The 21,621-nt window shown below is 42.6% G+C and overlaps 1 protein-coding gene across 3 annotated transcripts in view; it reads right to left on the reverse strand.

Moving 5' to 3' along the window:
* Positions 1 to 15,624, reverse strand: part of FAM168A (family with sequence similarity 168 member A) — a 167,446-nt gene extending 151,822 nt beyond the window's left edge. The window contains exon 1 of one of the 3 annotated variants that reach the window (XM_079788906.1): positions 15,339 to 15,624. The gene's annotated coding sequence lies outside the window, so the exon portion shown is untranslated. The remainder of the gene's footprint in view (positions 1 to 15,338) is intronic. The other 2 variants (XM_079788904.1, XM_079788905.1) reach the window with 2 other exon arrangements.
* Positions 15,625 to 21,621: the final 5,997 nt, after the last annotated feature.

Raw genomic sequence — 21,621 nt, forward strand, 5'->3', positions numbered from 1 at the left:
CAATTGATGTTTCTTTCTCTCTCTCTCTCTCTGCCTTCCTCTCTCTCAAAAAAAAAATCAACAAAAATATATTTTAAAAAAGAAGAAAATAAAGCCCAGCTGGGTGCAGCTCAGCAGCTGAGCATCAACTCAGGAATCAAGAGGTCACTGGTTGGATCCCCAATCAGGACATATGCCCGGGTTTTGGGTTCGATCCACAGTGTGGGGTATGCAGGAGACAGCCGATCAATGATTCTCTCATCATTGATGTTTTTCTTTCTCTCTCTATCCCCTCTTCCTCTCTAAAATCAATAACATTATATTTTTAAAAAGATGAAAATAAAGATCAAAAATATAAATGATAAAATGGCAATAACTACATATCTAGCAATAAACACTTTAAATGTAGGTAGATTAAATGCTCCAATCAAAAGATATGTGTTGACTAAATGGACAAGAAAACATATGCTGCCCCAAAGAGATACACTTCAGACTGAAAGTAATGGGATGGAAAAAATTATTTTATGAAAATGAAGGAGAAAAAAAGCTTGGGGTAGTAAGAGTACTTATTATCAGACGAAATTGACTTTAAAACAAAAGCTGTAACAAGAGACAAAGAAGGACCCAGCAATTCTACCTCTGGGTATTTATCTAAAGAAACCCAAAACACTAATTCAAAAAGACATATGCATCCCTATGTTCTCTGCAGCATTACTGACAATAGCCAAGAAATGGAAGCAACCTAAGTGTCCATCACTAGAAAAATGGATAAAGATGTGGTACACGTATACAAAAAATTACTCAGCCATAAAGAGTCAAATTTTAGCATTTGCAATAACACAGGTGGACCTACAGGGTATTATGCTACGTGAAATAAGAGAGAAAGACAAACAACATACAATTTCACTTATATGTGGAATCTCAAAAAACAAAATAAATGAACAAACAAAAGAGCAACAAACTCATACACACAAAGAATAAACTGATGCTGCCAGGTGGGAGAGGGAGTGAGGGGCTGGATGAAAAAGGTGAAGGGGTTAAGAAGTACAAATTGGCAGTTACAAAATAGTCATGGGGGTGTAAAGTACAGCATAGGGAATATAGTCAATAATACTGTAATCACTATGTATAGTGCCAGTGGAATACTAGACTTATCAGGGGGATCTTTTTGTAAGTTATATAAATGTCTAATCACTATGCTATATAGCTGAAACTAATATAATATTGAATGTCAACTGTAATTGAAAATTATTTTTAAATAATATAGTTTAAAATGTTTAATTTTATTAAATTTCAATCCTCAACTATACATCTTTTGAATATTCTGTGATACAGGAAGTACACATAAAGTACTTCTCCTGCATACCAAACTACAAGAGTTGTCTCTAGGAAAAGCACTAAAAGCACTTGTGCAATTGAGTTGGAAGCTGAACTAGCTGCTCTTTTCATGAAACACCATTTTTACTTGAAAGAATGACTATGATTATTCAGACATAGATGTTTGGCAGACATTTTTTCAAAAATGAACAATGTGAGACTGTCACTTCAAGGAAAACAACTGTCAGTATTTGTTCCAATGATAAAATTTGAGCTTTCAAGCAAAAATTTTAAAAGACTTATCTGATGAGATTGGTGGTGATATTAACAAAAGTGATTTTTTGACATTGTATAATAGAATATGTCAACATACAGTAGATCTGCATAATTCAGTGAATCAATATTTACCAAATGACCAATGCATGATGTTACAATATCATGCAGGGGTAGAAGATCCATTCCAAGTAAAAAACACTAAAGGATTTTAATGTAACAGAATATGAAACACTCATTGATATGGTTTCAGATTCCATAAGGCAAGGGGCCTTTAAGAAACTTCCAGTTGTCAAGTTTTGGTATAGTATCTAAAAAGAAAATCCACAATTATTTTAAAAAGCAATAAAACATTCTTTTCTAGCCACATATATATGTAGGACTGCATTTTCTTTATATACTACAAGCAAAACCACAAACTGCAACATATAGAATGTAAAAACAGATACGTATCCAGTCAGACAGTAAAGATATTTGGAAAAACGTAAAAACACTGCCTGGACAGTGTGTCTCAGTGGTTAAGCATCGACCTATGCACCAAGAGGTCACTGGTTTGATTCCTGCCCAGGTTGCAGCCTCAATCCACAGGAGGCAGCTGGTCAATGTTTCTGTCATGGATGTTTGTCTTCCTCTCCCTTCCTCTCTAAAATAAATGAAACATTTTTTTAAAATATATATTTTTTATTGATTTCAGAGAGGAAGAGAAAGGGAGAGATAGAAACCTCAATGATGAGAGAGAATCATTGATCGGCTGCCTCCTACACACCCAAGGGGATCAAGCCCGCAAACCAGGTAAGTGCCCTTGACCAGAATCAAACCTGGACCTTTCAGTCCATAGGCTGATGCTCTATCCACTGAGCCAAACCAGCCAGGGCTGAAACATATTTTAAAAAAGAAAAGAAAAATGTAAAACATTATTCTAATTTTTTTTGCCAGGGATACATATTGTTATTTTCATTAAAGTATGCTAACATTTGTATTGATTTTTAGAGAGAAAGGAAGGGAGAAGGATAGAAAGATAGAAACATCAATGAGAAAGACACATGATCAGCTGCCTCCTACACAAGGGATCATGCCCACACAACCCAGGCATATGCCCTGACCAGGAATAATCAATCATACCAGCAACCTCTCAGTATATGGGATGATGTTTAATCAACTGAGGCACATCGGCCAGGTCTACATTTTCTATATAAACATAAACCCACCCTGGCTGGTTTGGCTCAGTGGATAGAGCACTGGCCAGGAACTGAAGGGTCCTGGATTCGATTCTGATCAGGGGCACATGCCCCAGTTGCAGGCCCGAACCCCAGTGGGGGGCGCGCAGGAGGCAGCCAATCAGTGATCCTCTCTCATCATTGATGTTTCTATCTCTCCCTCTCATTTCCTCTTTGAAATCAATAAAAATATATTTTAAAAAACAAAAAAATAAACATAAACCCATACATATACTTGTCTTATGCTCACCTTCAAAAGTTCTGCTGGCACAGTTCTGTTAGAATTAGAACATGTCATTTTTCTTAAAACAAATCTGCAGGTGATTCTGATGTATAGCCAAGATATTACTCATAGACAAGCGTTTAAAAACAGGGAGCTTTATATATAGTACTAGAAGCCCAGTGCACGAAATTCGTGCACGGCAGGGGGTTGTCCCTCAGCCCAGCCTGTACCCTCTCCAATCTGGGACTCCTGGAGGGATGTCCGACTGCCCGTTTAGGCCCGATCCTGGTGGGATCGGGCCTAAACGGGCAGTCGGACATCCCTCTCACAATCCAGGACTGCTGGCTCCCAACTGCTTGCCTGCCTGCCTTCCTGATTGCCCCTAACCGCTTCTGCCTGCCAGCCTGATCACCCCCTAACCACTCTGCTGCCAGCCTGGTTGATGCTTAACTGCTCCCCTGCCAGCCTGTTTGCCCCCAACTTCCCTCCTCTGCCAGCCTGGTCACCCCTAACTGCCCTCTCCTGCAGGGTTGATCACCTCCAACTGCCCTCCCTTGCAAGCCTGGTCCCTCGCAACTGCCCTCCCTTGCAGACCGGGTGCCTCCCAACTGCCCTCTCCTGCTGGCCATCTTGTGGTGGCCATCTTGTGTCCACATGGGGGCAGGATCTTTGACCACATGGGGGCAGCTATATTGTGTTGCAGTGATGATCAATCTGTATATTATTCTTTTATTAGATAGGATAGAGGCCTGGTGCACGGGTGGGGGCCAGCTGGTTTGCCCTGAAGGGTGTCACAGATCAGGGTGGGGGTTCCCTTGGGGTGTGGGGCGGCCTGAGCGAGGGGCCTGTGGTGGTTTGCAGGCCGGCCACGCCCCCTGGCAACCCAAGGGGAGGCCCTGGTATCTGGAATTTATTTTCCTTCTACAATTGAAACTTTGTAGCCTGGAGCGGAGCCAAGCCTGGGGCTCCGGCAGCCATTTCTGTGGCAGTTAATTCACCTTCTACAATTGAAACTTTGTAGCCTTAAGCTGAGCCCGGCCAGGGTGTGCAGGAAAGCTTTGCTTCCCCTGTTGCCGCTGGCAACCCTGGCCTGCTCTCTCAAGCTCCATTCTGCCGCCATTTGTTTGAATTTGTTTACCTTCTATAATTGAAACTTTGTAGCTTGAGTGGAGGCTTAGGCCTGCAACGGCTATGGAAAGCTTGGCTTACTCTGTTACCTGGGAAACCTTGCTCTCTGTGGCTGTAGCCATCTTGGATTGGGGTTAATTTGCATACTCACCCTGATTGGCTGGTGGGCGTGGCTTGGCTGGTGGGCGTGGCTTATGTAGCAGAGTGATGGTTAATTTGCATATTACCATTTTATTAGAGAGGATAGTAAAAAGAACCAGAGTTTTGAAACAAGGCAGATCAGGTTTCTAATACAAGTTTCTCTTTTATTACTAGCTATGTAGCCAAATGCAAACTACTCAATCCATACTGGCCTCAGTTGCTTCAGTTTCCTCTTCTGTAAAATGGGCATAATGCCCTATATTGTAAATATGAAAATCAAATTACAAAAGAGAGTAAAAGCACCCCGCATATATCCCATCATTCAAATATTATACCCCTTTGTCTTTCCATCCTCATCCTCTACTAATCCTAGTGTCTTAGACAAATTATCCTCTTGAGTCTTGATTACTTCATCCTTAAAATGAAAATAATGCAACATGACAAACTTGTACTCTGTAAATCAAATAAAATGGTATAATTTTATTTGCAGAAGTATAAATAGTGTAACTATATATACAGATAAGGATTTCTGCTATCAACTCAAAATAAAAGAATACATTAGAAAACTAGGATATGTAAGAAAATTATAAAAGAAGCTAGAAAATATGAACATCAGCAGAAACTGTCAAGATTGAAAGACATGATCAGAAGGCAAATCAAGATCCTAACATCAATTCAGCCAGGGATTGATGTTTACTGTGAAAAATATATCATCCCAGTATTCCTTCAAAATGTCTGTATTTATTAAAAGGCACTGTCTATATCATCAGAAAAGCAGGCATATTCTGAAAGGACCCAGATACCTGCCTAAATGGAGGGAGGAGGGAAAGTTGTGTTGGAGCTTTATAAACTAAGCACCTTCAGACAGAGATCAAAGGCCCTTTAAAAAATTTTTTTTTTAATTTCAGAGAGGAAGGGAGAGAAAAGAATAGGAAGGGAGAGATAGAAACATCAATGATGAGAGAGAATCATCTATCAGCTGCCTCGTGCATGCCCTCCACTAGGGATGGAGCCTGAAACCCAACCCAGGCATGTGCCCTCACCGGGAATCAAAACATGACCTCCTGGTTCATAGGTGGGTGTTCAACCACTGAGCAACACTGGCCAGGCTCAATAGCCCTTTTTTAAAAAATGTTAAACATTTACATAAACACAGCAGTTTGACAAAAAAGATTCTGTGCAATTGTTCTCAATACTAAAGATATGCCTAACTGCCCGAAAAACTAAATTTTATAATAAATAAAACAAGAAATATAAACTTGCTTTAATCTCTTTGCTTATCAATATTCTACATTTTCAAGTTTGATTTCTGATAATATACCAGAGACTGTCAAGCTATGGCATACCCATGGCCTTGTTTTGAATGGCCTGTGAGCTAAAAATAAAACATAAGGAGGAGGGAAAGAGGGGGAAGATGAAGAGAGAAAAAATGAGGAGAAAATAAATAACAGAGACTGTATGTGGCCTGCAAAGCCTAAAATATTTTTTCACAGAAAGCATTTGCCAAGCCCTTAGCATACCATCTTGCTGTCTTCTACTTTTGAACCTTGTGTTATACAACATCATCATTATCAAAGCCTTTATCAATCCAATTAAATTCTAAATTCCATTCTAAATTAAATAAAAATCTATATCTAGAAAAACACATATCACCTTACTCCTTATTAGAATAGCATACTACTGGTTTGTCATCTATCCTTACGAAGTTCAGTTCAAAAACTAATCATTCACAAGGCACCCTCCAGGAGAAGTCAGGACTATAAAGGTGACTAGGACACTGTCCCTGCCCCCAAGAAACTTACAGTTAAAGTGAAGGAGTAAACAGTTAATTTTTCTAATACAGGGTAAGTACTAGAACACAGACATGCACTGGCTGCTCACTGTGAACAAAATGGGGACACTTAGGACAACCTTAAGAGTTCTGAAAGTTTTCTTAGGAGAGATGCACTCAACCCAGAAGGATGAATAAAAGGAAAAACAGCATGAGCAAAGGTGTGGAACTGCAAGATATCTGTAGAAAGTACATGCTGTGTAGTATTGCCAGTAATGGGAGATCAGGCAGAAGGAGTACACAGAGACAGGCCACAGAAGACCTAATATGTCATGGCAAGGAATGTAATATTTCAAAGCCAATGAAGGAATTTAAGGAGGGGAATGACACAGACATTTATACATGGTTGGGTAGAGATGTTCTCGCTGCTATGTAGACTATGGGTTTACTATATGGGTGATACAGAAACCAGTTAGGAGGCTAGTACACATGTCCAGGTGAGGTTAGAGTCTGAACTAAGTTGGTAATAATAGGAAAGGGGAGATGAATTACAGAAATATTTAGATGGATTTATTTTCGACTATGAGAGAGAAGGGAGAAGAGAAAACTAATGGCACAGATTCACATCTTGAATGACTGGATGAATGGTAGTACCTTTAAGTTAGGACAAATCTACAGAAAGAGATGATTCTTACTTTCTGTGTGGGAGGGGTACAAAATGGGAGACGTCAGAATAAGTAGATGGGGAAAATGAGTTCTGTATTGCACCTACTGAATTTGAGAATCACCGAAATAGATGCATATGGAGGCCAGTAGCTAGTGAAATGTGCAAGTCTGGACTTCAGGAGATAGCTCTGAGCTGGAGACAGAAATGAGAATCATAGTATATAGGTAGCAGAAAAAGCAAATAGAGTGGGCAAGACTACTGAAGGAAAGAATCTTAAAAAGTCCAATGAGTGAAGAAATATCAACATTAACTGAGAAAGCAGAATTAATAAAGATCTCTTCTTAAATTTCTGCTTCAAAAATCTCTTCCTGCTAAACAACAAACTGAAAAGGGCAAAAAGCATGAAATACATTCATTGATACATTTCATCTAATAGACAAAGTAAAGATTAAGGAATTCAGCAGGGATCAGCTTTCCAGGTGCAAGACACAACATATGGAAAGAATAAAAGCATAACAGCACAGCATATTAGGTATTTGCTTATTTGGTTTTTACAGTAGGTGTACATGCTAGAAGGCCTTTAAAAACAGGTACAAACCAAGGCCAACAAAAACACTGGAAGGGAACAATCAAGGAAGACTGTTGTTGACAACCTGAACCATTCTTAACCTCTCCTTCCCTTAGCACATCCACATACCCTTCAGATCTCAATTCAAGCATTAACTCCTTCAAGCATCTCTCTTTCCTGCTCCCCCAAGCAGATCAGGCCATGCCAATCTCCATTCTCCCCATGCACCTTGTCCACACTCCCACTGCAGCATATATCACACTATCCTACAATTATCTGTGACATGTCTGTCTCCCCACTAGATTGACTATAAACTATAAGCTCCTTAAGAGCAGGGAATTTTAATTTTTGTACCCCATACTCCCAGCACTCCCCTACTATCCTACCTAATAATAGAGTAATATGCAAATTGGCCGCACCTTTGCTACACCTAAGCCACGCCCACCAGCCAATCAGGAGCAAATATGCAAATAAACCCAACCAAGATGGCTACAGCCACTGAAAGCAGGAGGAAGGCTTAGGTTTCCGCGGTAACAAAAGAGGCCATCCTGTTGCCGGCCTAAGCCTGCACTCAAGGCTACAAAGTTTCAATTATAGAAGGTAAATTAACTCCAACAGAAATCGCTGCTGGCCGCAGAGCGAGCAGCAGGCTTGGCTTTGCTCCAGGCTACAAAGTTTCAATTGTAGAAGGTAAATAAATTCCAGATACCAGGGCCTCCTCTTGGGTCGCCAGGGGGCGTGGCCGGCCTTCAAACCACCACAGGCCCCTCGCTCAGGCCACCCCACGCCCCAAGGGAACCCCCACCCTTCAGGGCAAACCAGTCAGCCCCCACCCATGCACCAGGCCTCTATCCTATCTAATAAAAGAGTAATATGCAGATTGACGATCACTGCAACACACAATATAGCTGCCCCCATGTGGTCAAAGATCCTGCCCCCATGTGGACACAAGATGGCCACCACAAGATGGCCAGCAGGGGAGGGCAGTTGGGAGGCACCAGGCCTGCAAGGGAGGGCAGTTGGAGGCGATCAACCCTGCAGGGGAGGGCAGTTTAGGGGTGACCAGGCTGGCAGAGGAGGGAAGTTGGGGGCAAACAGGCTGGCTGGGGAGCAGTTAGGCATCAATCAGGCTGGCAGGGGAGTGGTTAGGGGGTGATCAGGCTGGCAGGCAGAAGTGGTTAGGGGCAATCAGGAAGGCAGGCAGGTGATCAGTTGGGAGCCAGCAGTCCTGGATTGTGAGAGGGATGTCCGACTGCCCGTTTAGGTCCGATCCCAGATCGGGCCTAAACGGGCAGTCGGACATCCCTCAAGGGGTCCCAGATTGGAGAGGGTGCAGGCTGGGCTGAGGGACACGCCCCCCCTCAGTGCACGAATTTCGTGCACCGGGCCTCTAGTCATCTAATAACCACTCAATAGGTATTTGTTGAATAGATGTCTTAGACATATCTGTCACATCTAAGACTACTAGCTCCTTAGTCTTGGACTGCATTGCAGTTATGGATTTATGTTCTTTGTTTTGCTTTACTTATGATAATATTAAAATAAAATTATAATACAAATGTAAAATGAGGGGAGATGTATCCCAGGAAAAGGCTAACAAAAGAATATCCTGAAGGAAAAAATTAGCTCTAAACAATTCATAAGTAAAATAAAAATAATAATTGTAACTACTATATTAAGTACAAACAATGTACGTGCCAGTGAATGTTCCAGGTTCTTTGCTCTTGTCTCTTTAATCCACACAACAACCCAAATATGGAGTATTATCTCCCTTCTACATATGCACAAATATTTTATCTCACTTTACTCTGTCTCTGTATTAAGGTACAGGTAAAAAAACACACAAAAACTAACAATGAAATGACCATATTTGTTTAAATACTGCATTCTCCACTTCACTAGCTTCAGTTTGAGTTAGTCAATGCAATTAATGTGGAAACAGGTCCCATAAATTCCTTAGGAGACAGTCCTTTAGCACCTTCTCCGTCCCGCTATATCCAACAATCTTCAAGTTTCAAGGGAGAAACTGTGAACTGACCATGTACTCCCTCCTCCACTGGCAAAACCCTTCAGAAAGGCAATAAACCAAATATGGCAAGCTTTTTACCTGTGTGGGGTGCCCTCCTGATTTGTTTTGTAAAGTAAGAGGGGGAAAAAACCCAACTAACATTTATATAGTCCTTTACAGTTTAAGACGTATTTTCACATTTATCTCATCTGAGCCTGATTTTACAGATAAGTAAACTGAAGCTCCAACAGATAATGAATTTGGATTTCAAATCTCTTAGACAAAAAAAATTCTTGGTGTTTAGGTTGCCAAGCTTCTGATATGTGTAACTGATATGTATACTATGTATCCTATTCATGGTACTCTGTACAGCAGATAACAGACCCTCCTGCACAATCAGACAATAATCAATGTACCAGACTATTTTTCTGCAAAAAGAAAGATGCACAAAAATTCTGACCAAAAGACTTATGAAAAGCCCTAACTGGTTTGGCTCAGTGGATAGAGCGTCGGCCTGTGGACTGAAGGGTGCCAGGTTCGATTCTGGTTGCGGGCACATCCCCAATAGGGGGTGTGCAGGAGGCAGCTGATCGATGTTTCTCTCTCCCTTCCTCTTTGTAAAAAATCAATAAAAAATATACATATATATTTTAAAAAGACCTATGAAAACATGATGTGAAACTCTAAACTGGTATAACAAAGAATTAGTCTCTAGCAAATAAAGAACTCCTGCTAATGAGAACTCCTGCTCTTTCACAGCTCACAAAGGCTGCTACTACTCCCTCCAATTCCTATTTCCAAGTATGACTGATCCATACCTGGATAACCCAATCATCCATAAATGCGAACTGGCTTCCTCTTGCCATCTGGATTAAGAATTGTTGCTGGGTACTGGGATTACAGACAATAATTTTGCTCCCTTTTACTTTTTTTTTTTAATATATTTTATTGATTTTTTACAGAGAAGAAGGGAGAGGGATAGAGAGTTAGAAACATCGATGAGAGAGAAACATCGATCAGCTGCCTCCTGCACACCTCCTACTGGGGATGTGCCTGCAACCAAGGTACATGCCCTTGACCGGAATCGAACCTGGGACCCTTCAGTCCGATGCTCTATCCACTGAGCCAAACCAGTTAGGGCCCTTTTACTTTTTTGTAATTTCCAATTTCAACCATGAGCATATGTTATTTTAATAATGGAAGAAATAAAACTCTTTTAAAGTTAAAAAATAATAAGAATAAAGCAAGTCATAAAAGAATACTTACACTATAATTCTATTTACTTATAAATGCTAAGGTAAAAAATATATTTTTATGACATGTATTTGTTTGGTAAAACTATAAAGAAAAGCAGAGATTGATCTAGAGACAAATGGGAGGGGGGGAGGGGGTTAGTGAGCAACCAAAGGACTTATATGCATGCATATTAGCATAACCAATGGACACAGACACTGGGGTGGTGGGGGCTTGCCCAGGCTGGGAAGGGTTGGGGGAGGGGGTCAATTGGGGAAAAAGGAGACACATGTAAAACTTTAGACAATAAAAAAATAATAATAATAATTTTAAAAAAAGAAAAGCAGAGAATAGTTTACACAAAATTCAGGAAACTAGTTACTTCTGAGGGAGAAAGAGAGAGGGAGACTCCATCAGGCAGGGAATTGCAAGAGGCTTTAAAAGTACTAGAACTCTTCCTTTTGTTAAGCTGGTAACAAAAACAGGCCTTCAATTTATCATTCGTTAAGTTGAAGGTGTATGTTATATGCACTTTTATACAGATGGCTTGTTTCACGATTTAAAAAAGAAGACTAAACAGGGCTGAAGAATCAGAATTTGGGGAATGTAACCCAGACTCTTCCACTTGCTGACTATAACCTTAAGCAAGTCATTTACTAGTAACCTCTCAGAGGAGTTTTTTCTCCTTATTTTAAACATGAAGAAGCTAACAGCTATCATGTGTTTAGCACTTTACTGTTTCAAGTTACTAGATTACAGTACAAACATGCAAATATGCAGGTGAACTATGAATGAAATGATAATTCCAAGTAATACCTCCTTATTAAATAGAACATAATACTAAGAACTCAATGTGAGGACATACAAGGCTATTCACATTCTAGTCTTCCTATCTAATAATTGGCAACTACTAATATTTTTTAATGTGTACTATAAAACACACTGTGTTAAATGCTTTCCATAGATTATTCTGTTTAATCCTCAAAAAAAAACTTTATGAGATTAGGTCTCTTATGCCTGTTTTATAGATGAGACTTGTGCCCAAGGTCATACAACTAATAAATGGTGGATCCACACTCTTCACGACCACATTAGTTTTGCCTCACTTCTCGCACTATATTTAAATCGTCTGTCTCTCCCACTACACTGAAAGCTGTTTTTTGTTCATTTTCATTTCCCCTGGCACTTAGCAGGCAATAAGTAAATAAATACTGAGCAAATATTTCATATATGCACAGTGTTTTCAGGACATAAAGTTATTTCAGGACATGAACTGATTTGTTCCCCTTGACAGCTTTGTGAAGTATGAAAGTTTTTTTTAAAAACCATTTTAACCATATTTAAGTGTACAATTCAGTAGAAGTAAGTATATTCACACTGTTGTATAACCATTACCACTAAGTATGAAAGGTTTTTAATGACTACTGAAATCACTCAGCTATCAAATTGTAGAATGGGGATTTGAACCCAGGACTCTTGACCCCTAAATTTACAGGCCACTCATTCTACCAAGGTTCCTGTCTATTAATACCTCCTTCTGCTCTCCCCTTCACACCAGAATACTGGAAGAACCAAATGAGGTAAAGTGCCCTGGCCAGTGTTGCTCAGTAGTAAAAGCATTGGCCTGTGCACCCAAGAGTCTTGTGTGGGAGGCAACCAGTCCATGTGTCTCTCTCTTTCTCTCTCTCCCCTCCCTACTTCCCATCCGCTCTCTCTGAAAAGCAATGGGGGGAAAATATCCTCAGGTGAAGATTAACAAAATGAGGTAAAGATACTAAAACACTTGACATGCATTTCTATAGCACAGGTGATCACAGTTGGAGGAAGGGGATGGTAATCCACCACGATATTTCTCCCAGGTGATTACTTTTCATTTAGAGCTTTCAAAAGCTAGTTAGGGCTTTAAAAATATAAATATCCCACTCTACATCAAGCTCACAGATCCACAAAAGCAATGTCAGCATCCCAAAGTGAACTTATGAGGAGAAAAGATTGCATTAATTCAATTACACTGTCAGCAAATGAACAGGTAATTGCTCAAACCTGATTTTTATTGTAATAAAGCTTCCTCATTAAAAAAATATATACACTTTCATTCTAAGGATTAAATCTAACCTTCCATCATTCTACCCATTTTGGAACTACAGAAAAAAAGAAAAGCATTCTAAATATTGGGTATTTTAATATGCTCAACTGTGAAAGCCAAGGAAAATGATTTGCTTGTGAGCTGAACTCTTGAGGCTTAACTAAAAAAGAATGATTTTGATTCGTTGGTGCCAATTTTAGTCTTTTTACATCCCTCCCCATTTTTTTCTCAATTTGAGCTCTAAAATCAACAGCCACTTCTTTAACATATCATAGTTGATGCAATTAAGCCCAGAAAACTGTTTCCCTAAAGATGTTTCTCCCATGAACACCCCTCTCTACTTCCCAGCATCACCATTCTGCCATGAGAATAATTATTAAGCTTTAACTAAAATTGGAGATATTGTTTCTGTAGTTATTGTAATGTGTCTACATCAATGCCATCCCCTAAAAAATAAAATAAAATTCTACATGATTTATCCATATCTGATAGAATTCTTACCACCTTCAGAAGAAAATTCAATCTATAGAAATATAGTCCAATTATTATAAATCTTATCAAGTAATGTCAGAGAATCAAATGAAAAACTCCATTAATACCAAACCATCTTACCAATGAATATTTATGACATTTCCATATTTTCTGTCCTCTCTGTTTACATAAAGCAGTGGTGCCAAGATTCATCTCAGGATTATTAGCCTGCAATACAATGATGGGCCTAATTGCCTTGCAAACCAGGACACCAATAAATGGAGTCTTCAAGCAATCAATTTTAAGAAGAAAAAAAGGCCTAAGCTCTTTCTGCATACATGCACGCTCCCTGACTGGGAAATAAATTCAGCCTCATATTTTTCAATCTCATTCACCAGTTCTCAAGCAAAGAATGCTACCTCAAGCCCATCAAATCTATTTAATTCCAAATTCCAGGACTAATTTTTAATGCACCATGGGGGAGGGCGGAGAAGAGAAGGCAGAGACATCTTATAGAAAGATACCTGTCACATTCCATCTTTATCTTCTCCACCTTTTATTTGGGATTGGATTTTTTTTCTCCTAACCTTCTTGTTCTATGAACACAGATTTACCTCATTTTATTGCACTTTGCTTTATTGCCATTCACAGGTGTTGCAGTTTTTACAAATTCAAGGCAAGACCTTCCACCAGCAATAAGACCACAACTCGCTTGATTGCAATACTCGTTTATTACAGGTCTGGATCCAAACTGCACTATCTCCAAGGTGTATGCCTGTAACAGAAGACACTCTCACCTTCTTAATTCTACCTCAACTGAAGCCCCTCTCAACTTCACCCTTTGGGCTGATTTACTTCCAAATATGATACTAACAGGAATGAAAAAAAAATAAAAAAGATTGAACTAACAGCTTAAGACGTCTTCTAGGAAAGAGATTCTTTCATGTGCCTTCTCTCTCCCTTACAAAGTCCCCTCTGATTACGGTCTCTCTCTCCAAACCACAGCCTCCAGAGATGTCCATTTAAGTCCACCCCTTAACCCTCTTCTGTCGCTTGGAGGACATCCGAATCCTTCCTTTTCATCCAATCCACCTCTTCCCAGCACGGGTCACTCTGCCCCATCCACACCAACTCCACGTCTCCACGCCGTAAGTAACCCCTCTGCCACCGCACCATCACCACCGCCTCTCCGGTCCTACCAGTCCATCTCCCTCTCCCTCTGCCACCTTGACCAAGGGACATTTCCTTCAAGATACCATCCCCCAACCTTGCTCACCACCTGCCACTCTTCTTTCATGAGTGCAGCTCGGCAGCGTCCGCGGTGCCCTCTGCCTCGACCCTGCACCCAAGGACCCGCCACCAAGGCCCCTTCCGGTGGTTCTAAGATCACCCTTAATCCCATCCCACTGTGCCCCCTCCCAATTTCAATCCCGGTCCTCCCATTTGGGGCCTAATTTCTAATTTACCCCCCTCCTGCCAGCTCACCATCACACTCCCCCTCATTGAAAGTCCTATCCCCACCAGCTCCTCTTCCAACCTCCATAAACATGCCCCAGGAAAACCCCAAATCCTACCTCCTCTGCTCTCCTCACCCACGCTATTCATTAAGTCTCCACAAATTCCATCACCCCTAGATGGCAAACGCCTACTTCAAAGCCCAGGTCTCAACCCAGGCCAAGCCCCTCACCCCCAGGCTCCTACCACCCCTATCAGCCTGCCCTAGGTCCACCCCAAATTCCACCCGCCTGCATGAACACCCCACAAGGGCCCTATCCAGCCCTGCCACCCCCACTCTCTGGAAATGACCCCCCAACCCCGCGCTCCAGCCCGGATCCCAAACTGTCAATTGCTCGGATCCCAAATCCACCACCACCCTCCTTCCGTCCCCTCCCCCATTACAAGCCACCCCACTCTCGTCTCATCATCCAGCTCGCCCCAAACCATCCCAAATCCCACCCCAACCCCACGCTCCGGTTTCGGGTCCAGTTATTCCCCACTGAAAGTCCTCTTCCCCTGTCGCCCCCCCCCCAAAAAAAAAAAAAAGAAAAAAACCTGCGTGGGTCCCACCCTCACCCCACCCCCAGCCCCAGCCCCAGCCCGCGCCCGGACAAGTCTCCCTGCCAGCCCGCCGTTCCATCGCGACCTCAGCCCCTTCCCCCAGCCCGCGTTCCGCAGCCCCCGCTCCCATTCTCCCCAGCACCACCGGCCCAGGCTCCGGGCGAGCGGACCGGGGAGGGGCGGGGGGGGTCTCCTCACCGGCGAGCCGCTGCAGGCGAAAACGGCGGCGGCGGCGGGGGCTGAGGCGACGATGCCCTTGTCTTCTCCGGAGGCTACAGAGGCGACGCTCTCGCTCCCTCGCCGGTGTCCAGTAAGGTGGCGGATGGCGCGCAGGGACCGGGAGCCTCCTCCTCCTCAGCGACTCGGCTCTGGATCCTCTGCAGTAGCTGCCGAGAAGCCCGACGGGTGGGGGAGGGGACGCTCCGCTGCGGGCGAGGGAGGAGGAGGCGAGGCGGGGAGGGGGGAGCGGGGGACCTATAAGAAGGGCGGGGAAGGAGGAGCCGGCGCCGCGCCGCGACACGTCCCACAGCCTCCGCGGGAGCGGGGACCACAACTCCCGGCATGCCCCGCGCCGGCCCGCGCCGGCCGCCCCGCGCCCGGGGCTGAGGGGCCGCGCCCTCCGGGGTCCCGGACAATGGGATCCAGCCCACCATCGGCGGCGGCTTTTGCAGACTCAAAAGACCACATGGGAGAGCCGTGAGGGCGCCCCGCGGCCCCGTCCCCAGGTGGCGATGTTCTCAGTATCTCCAACTTCTGTAGGCGCGCGCGCACGCACACGCACACACACACACACACACACACACACACACACACACGCCGCCGCCGCCGCCTTGCTCGCTGGACTACATTCTCCAGCATGCGCCGCCGTCTCCAGCCTTCCTTCTCCGGTCCCTGCGAAATGCTGGCAGACGCAGTTCACCGTCCTGCCTCCATGTTAAGGACCAGAAGTGAAGGAGGGGAAAAAGGAAAGGAATGTGCCGGCCGGCCGGCCGAGGACAGGCCGGAGTGGATTAGATCACCGGGGAGACTGCGCGCTCCTCGCCATCCCCGGGGCCACGGTCTCGCGAAACTAACGCAGCCGCTTCCGCCTGGCCTCCCTGTAAACCCGAGGACGGAACTTGAGTCCACATGTAAAAAGGACATAATGCTGGACCCAGCTCTATTACTTTTTTTCAATTTACCTTAAAAAGGCCATCGGACAATTTGGGGGAAAAAAGGAATGCAAGAGGTTGTTGTAGAAGATTGTCGATAATAGGGGGGGGGGGGGGGAGAAACGCACATGTTCATCCACTGGGGCTGATGGAATGGTATAGACAAACAATGCAGTGCTAAGCAGCCATTTAAAATAATGATACAGATCTATGTATTGGCATAAGAAGCTGTTCACCTTTTATTCCCGAGGGGGCGGGGGGGAATTGATTACACAACAGCGTGTTTAGAATGGTCCAACTTAGAGGAAGTTGGAGACAATATTCTATAATCATAGAAAGATTTCAAGAAAGAGGTTCCCCAAAACATCAGTGATTATCTTGGAGGAAAGGGTATCAGATTTTCAGTAATTTTAATTTTCATATTGCCTGAATGTGTAGAAGGAATACAATTTTTTAAGCTATAAGACTGTTCTCAAAAATACAATTTCCGTACACAACAACTATATCTTTGCTGCTTGAAAGCTTTTCGTGGTTTCCTATTGCTCCCGGACTAGGCCTGTCTGGTTTTTCTGGGAGCTCAACACTACTATTAAAACAAGTAATGTTGTCCACTTAAAATTCATAAAAGAACATTACATGAGCAGGAGGATTTTCTCAATTTTCATTGTCTCTTCTCAAAGTTTTCCTTCTTCAGGTCTTTCTGAACCCTTATCGCCTACTGAATCTTAAAGCTCAGGACAAAATCCTGCCTCCCCTAGAACATACTTTAGGCACACTGATTTTCCTTACATCTGAATTCTTATAGCAGTGGTTTCTAATCTGTGGACCAGAGATCACTGTGGGGAGAGGGAGTGAGGCTGGAGGAACAGTTATTGTAAAGGCTCTACAAAGCTCTACTTAAACAAAGCATTCTCTATGGACTGAATAAATGTCTTACTCTTAAAACAATTTTTTTTTCTTTCTGTGTCCGGTTCTCCTAGAATATTAAATGGGGTGTCAGATAATCTCTGATTTAGCATAAATCTTGTATTCAATTACAGTATTTTAGATTTCATGTCATTATTCTGCAGTGTTGTACAAGAAATACCAGAATATTTGAGCTCCACTAGCCAGCCCACAGGAGGACGGCAGGCCTACCAGAGAAAACCCATGTGCCTAGGTCAGAGTTTAGCAGTCCTGCCGCAGCCCATCCATCAGCTTCACCCCACCTTACTCTAGTTACACCCCCATCCCTTAGGAATCACTTTCCCAAAATACAGCAGGCACTGTCTTTCTTCAAACTTCGTATCTCATTTTTCATCCTATTCTCCCAGCCTTAAAATTTCACCCCGCCTCCAAAAAACATCCTATTCTACTGTCCTCTTAGAATAGTAAGGAAAGTGCCTAGGACCTGTCGACTATGTCCTTTCCCCTCTCTGAATTGCTTTGGCCATCCTCTCTTCTAAACCCTTTTCACTCCTCCTTTTCCCTACTTCTCCGAATGGCAGAAAGTGGGGGCTGGGTGATGAAAATTAGAAGGAATCTATCTGCTCTGTCCTGTGAGTAAAGGACCATTTGAGTTAGGGGGAATCCGTATGCGGAAGCTTACTGGACTAGGAGTCTGGGAATCAGATCCTGAATTAGACTTTGCCATGAGCATGCTGGGTGACCTTTAGTAAACCCTTTTCTGAACCTCAGTGTTTATATCTGTAAATGGAAAGAATAATTCCTACCCTGTCACCTCATAAGATTATTAGAAGAATCCCATAAAACAATATGTATGAAAGTATATTGAATATTGTAAAGTGACATTTATAGTCCAAACCCTTCATCTAATTTGAGAATTATCTCTCCAAATCCCTGCCAAGTCTTGGCATATATACTCTTTATTCAGGATTATTATTAATGAATTTATTTAAGTATTTAAAGAATTAACTCTATTAAGCCAATTTAATTCCTTGATAAATTTTCTATATAGCACATGTTAGGGTCGCCGAAGGAGGAATGCATGAGACCAGAGTGGTGAGGGATTATGAATTTATTAGGTCATCTGGATACCAGATGGGCTGAGCCCCAAAATGGCACCAGCACCCAAAGACAGGAGTCAGAGGTTTTTAAAAGACTCTAGGCGGGCTTTTTCTGGGTGGAGAATTCTCTGTGCAGGTCCGGATCCTGGAAGGCCCACAGGGGAGAGATAATGGTCTTAGCACGTGGGATATGGTCTTAGCAAGTGGAATGTGGTCTAAGCAAAAGGGGATGTCCGTTGTGAAGTGACCTAAAGGTCATTTCCCAGGGAAGGGGTATCAATTCAATTATTTGATCAAACTTAACAGCGCAGTTAAACAATTTCTAACTTTTCTAGATTTTTATTTTATTTATTTTTTATATTTTTATTGATTTCAGAGAGGAAGGGAGAGGAGAGAGAAAGAGAAACATCTATAATAATAAAAGCATAATATGCTAATTAGACCAGACGTCCTTCGGACAAAGCCGGGGCTGGGAGGGGCGGGCGGCGGTGGAGGCAGAGGTGGCCGCAGCAGTGGCGGGGCCAGGCCCCTTGCACGAATTTCGTGTATTGGGCCTCTGGTCAGTGATAAGAAAGAATCATTGATCAGCTGCCTCCTGCACATCCCACACTGGGGATCAAGCCTGCAACCAAGTATATGCCCTGACCGGGAATCAAACCATGACCTCCTGGTTCACAGGTTGATGCTCAACCACTAAGCCATGCCAGCCAGGCTAGATTTTTCTATATTGAATTTTCATCAAAATATATGCTTTTCTCTGTCACTTTTAAAAGAAAGATTAGATTAATCAAATAGCTACCTTTATCAATTTTTACTGATTATCACTTCAGCCATTATGAAATTCTAGTCATTATTCCACCATCTCCACCTTTTCCTGGGAGCAATTTGACCATTGTCAGTTTTATTTTGTGTTGATTATTTCTACCAAGTGGAATTTTCCCAGGGGTCAACTTTGCAATGTTCAATGCCATCAACAAAGATGGGATCATTCAGTTTGCTTTTCCATCCATAATAAATGTTTGCCACATGTAGTTTTAGCCATTGTCAGTTTTATTTTGTGTTGATTATTTCTACCACATCCAATTTTTTTTTCTGCAACCGAACTGTAACAAACTCCGGGGCAAAATGACTGTGTCAAAACACTAACCTCTGCCTGTTATTATCTGATTAACGATGACTGTGAGATAGTTTTATCGCAGCTATGTTAATGAGCTGGCTCTGAACTCTCTCTCTCAAAGCATCTCTTTAGGAGCCTTGGCACAGTGTGGGCTGGAGTATTACTTTAAGAATTGCAGGAAAATGGACAACAGAGACCAGGTTAGGAGAACCGATCTTTAATGAGCCAGGTGCTGTGCTGGTGTCTAAGATCCATTATCTCATTTAACCCTTCAGCCCAAATGTCCTTCACATGACCCTTTTATAGTAGAGGAAACTGAGACCCAGAGAGAGGAAGGGATTGGCCAAGTTAGGATCAGAAACCAGACCCCGGTTTAATTCTCAGTTAGTGCAATTTGAATAATTCTAAGTTCCAAAGTTACCTAATTTAATTTTTATTTTATTTTTTTAAGTATATATCTTACTGATTTTTTACAGAGAGGAATGGAGAGGGAGAGGAATAGCGTTAGAAACATCGATGAGAGAGAAACATCGATTCAGCTGCCTCCTACACACTTCCCACTGGGGATGTGCCCGCAACCAAGGCACATGCCCTCGACCGGAATCAAACCTGGGACCCTTCAGACCACAGGCCGACGCTCCATCCACTGAGCCAAACCGGTCAGGGCCCTAATTTAATTTTTAAACTTTTGCTATAATCTTGTTGGAAAATTTAATTGTAACATTTAAGTTTAGCGAACCTATGAAATAAGAAAAATATTTGCATGCAAACAAAGCATTCTCAAAGAGCTTTTTGTAACAGCAAATGATGCAAGGCGTGTGAACATGTTTTGTAAATGACCCCAACACTGGTCGAATGGACATTACTGCCATTTGTGATGAGGGCTGTTCAATAAACCTGCTCTGCTAGCTTGACAAGGGTGCTAGAAAACTAGTAACACACCACTAGCATTTGATAGGTGGGTATCAAAAGCCCAGCCTAATATCCAGTTCTAATAACCAGCATTAAAGGGGCAAGATTGCATCGTGCCTGCCCTTTAAGACCTACTAGGAAATCAGTTGTCAGGAAGCCTCTCCTGACCCCTGCTCAGGTTAGGAGCCCACGGAGCTCCCACTGCCTGCTCACACTATCACGTTCATTGCCTGTTTACTGCCCTCAGGACAAGGACAAGGACAAAGGTGATTTGGTTCATCTCTGTGGCCGGCGCTCAGTTCAGCCCCGAGATTCTCACCATGTAAAGTTTTAGTAAATGGAGGTTGAATTAATGAATCAATCAATTAACATGACAAGTACACCGACTACATATACTTGTCAATTACATTCCTTGTCAATTAAAATGACGAGGAAAATGCCCCAATAAATCTGGGGAAAAAAAATTTAAGTCACATGGGCAAAACGAACATTAAGTAAAGAGCAAAAGTAAATCACAAACAAATCTGCATGAACTGATTGCAGCTACCTAAGCTCCCATTCAGCCGCAGAAGGAAAGAGCCTTGCGTCCTAGGTTCAAATCCTATCTCAGTCGGGATTGGGTGTCCTCGGTCAGGTCAGTTCTTCTCCTGTACCTGCTTCCTTATCCATAAAACGACGGACCTTGCAGAACTCCCCAGGCAGATGAGAGAGGTCATTAGGGTATCAGATGCTTTCGGTGCTATAAGAGCTGACAGACGTGAAGGTTGTTTCTAACAAAGGTCAGAAGATAATTGAGAGAGAAGTTTGCTGTTAGGAGGATCCTTTATATAAATTATGCTGCTCAAGTTTATAAATTAAAAAAAACACACACACACATACCAAATATAGTGGGTTGAATTGTGTCCCCCAGAAAGATACAGGCATACTTCCTTTCATTGCCCTTCACTTTACTGTATTCCACAGATGTTGCACTTTTACAAATTGAAGGCAAGACCCTCCACCAGCAAAAAAATTACAACTGACTTTATTGTGATGGCATACCCTCAATATATCCGGGCTATGCCTGTATGTCCAAGTTCTAACACCTATACCTGTGAATGTGACCTTATTTGGAAGTAGGATCTTAGCAGTTAAGAATCTCAGGATGACATCAGTCCTGGATTTAGGTGGGCCCTTTATCCAATGAGGGGGGTCTTCATAAGAGAAGGAAGAGGAGGATTTGAGACGAAGAGACACCAAGGGGAAGGCCATGTGGGAAGAGAAAAGCAGAAAGTAATCATGTACCCCAAGCCAAA

This window comes from Cnephaeus nilssonii (assembly GCF_951640355.1).
Source record: "Cnephaeus nilssonii genome assembly, chromosome: 13".
Taxonomy (NCBI): domain Eukaryota; kingdom Metazoa; phylum Chordata; class Mammalia; order Chiroptera; family Vespertilionidae; genus Cnephaeus; species Cnephaeus nilssonii.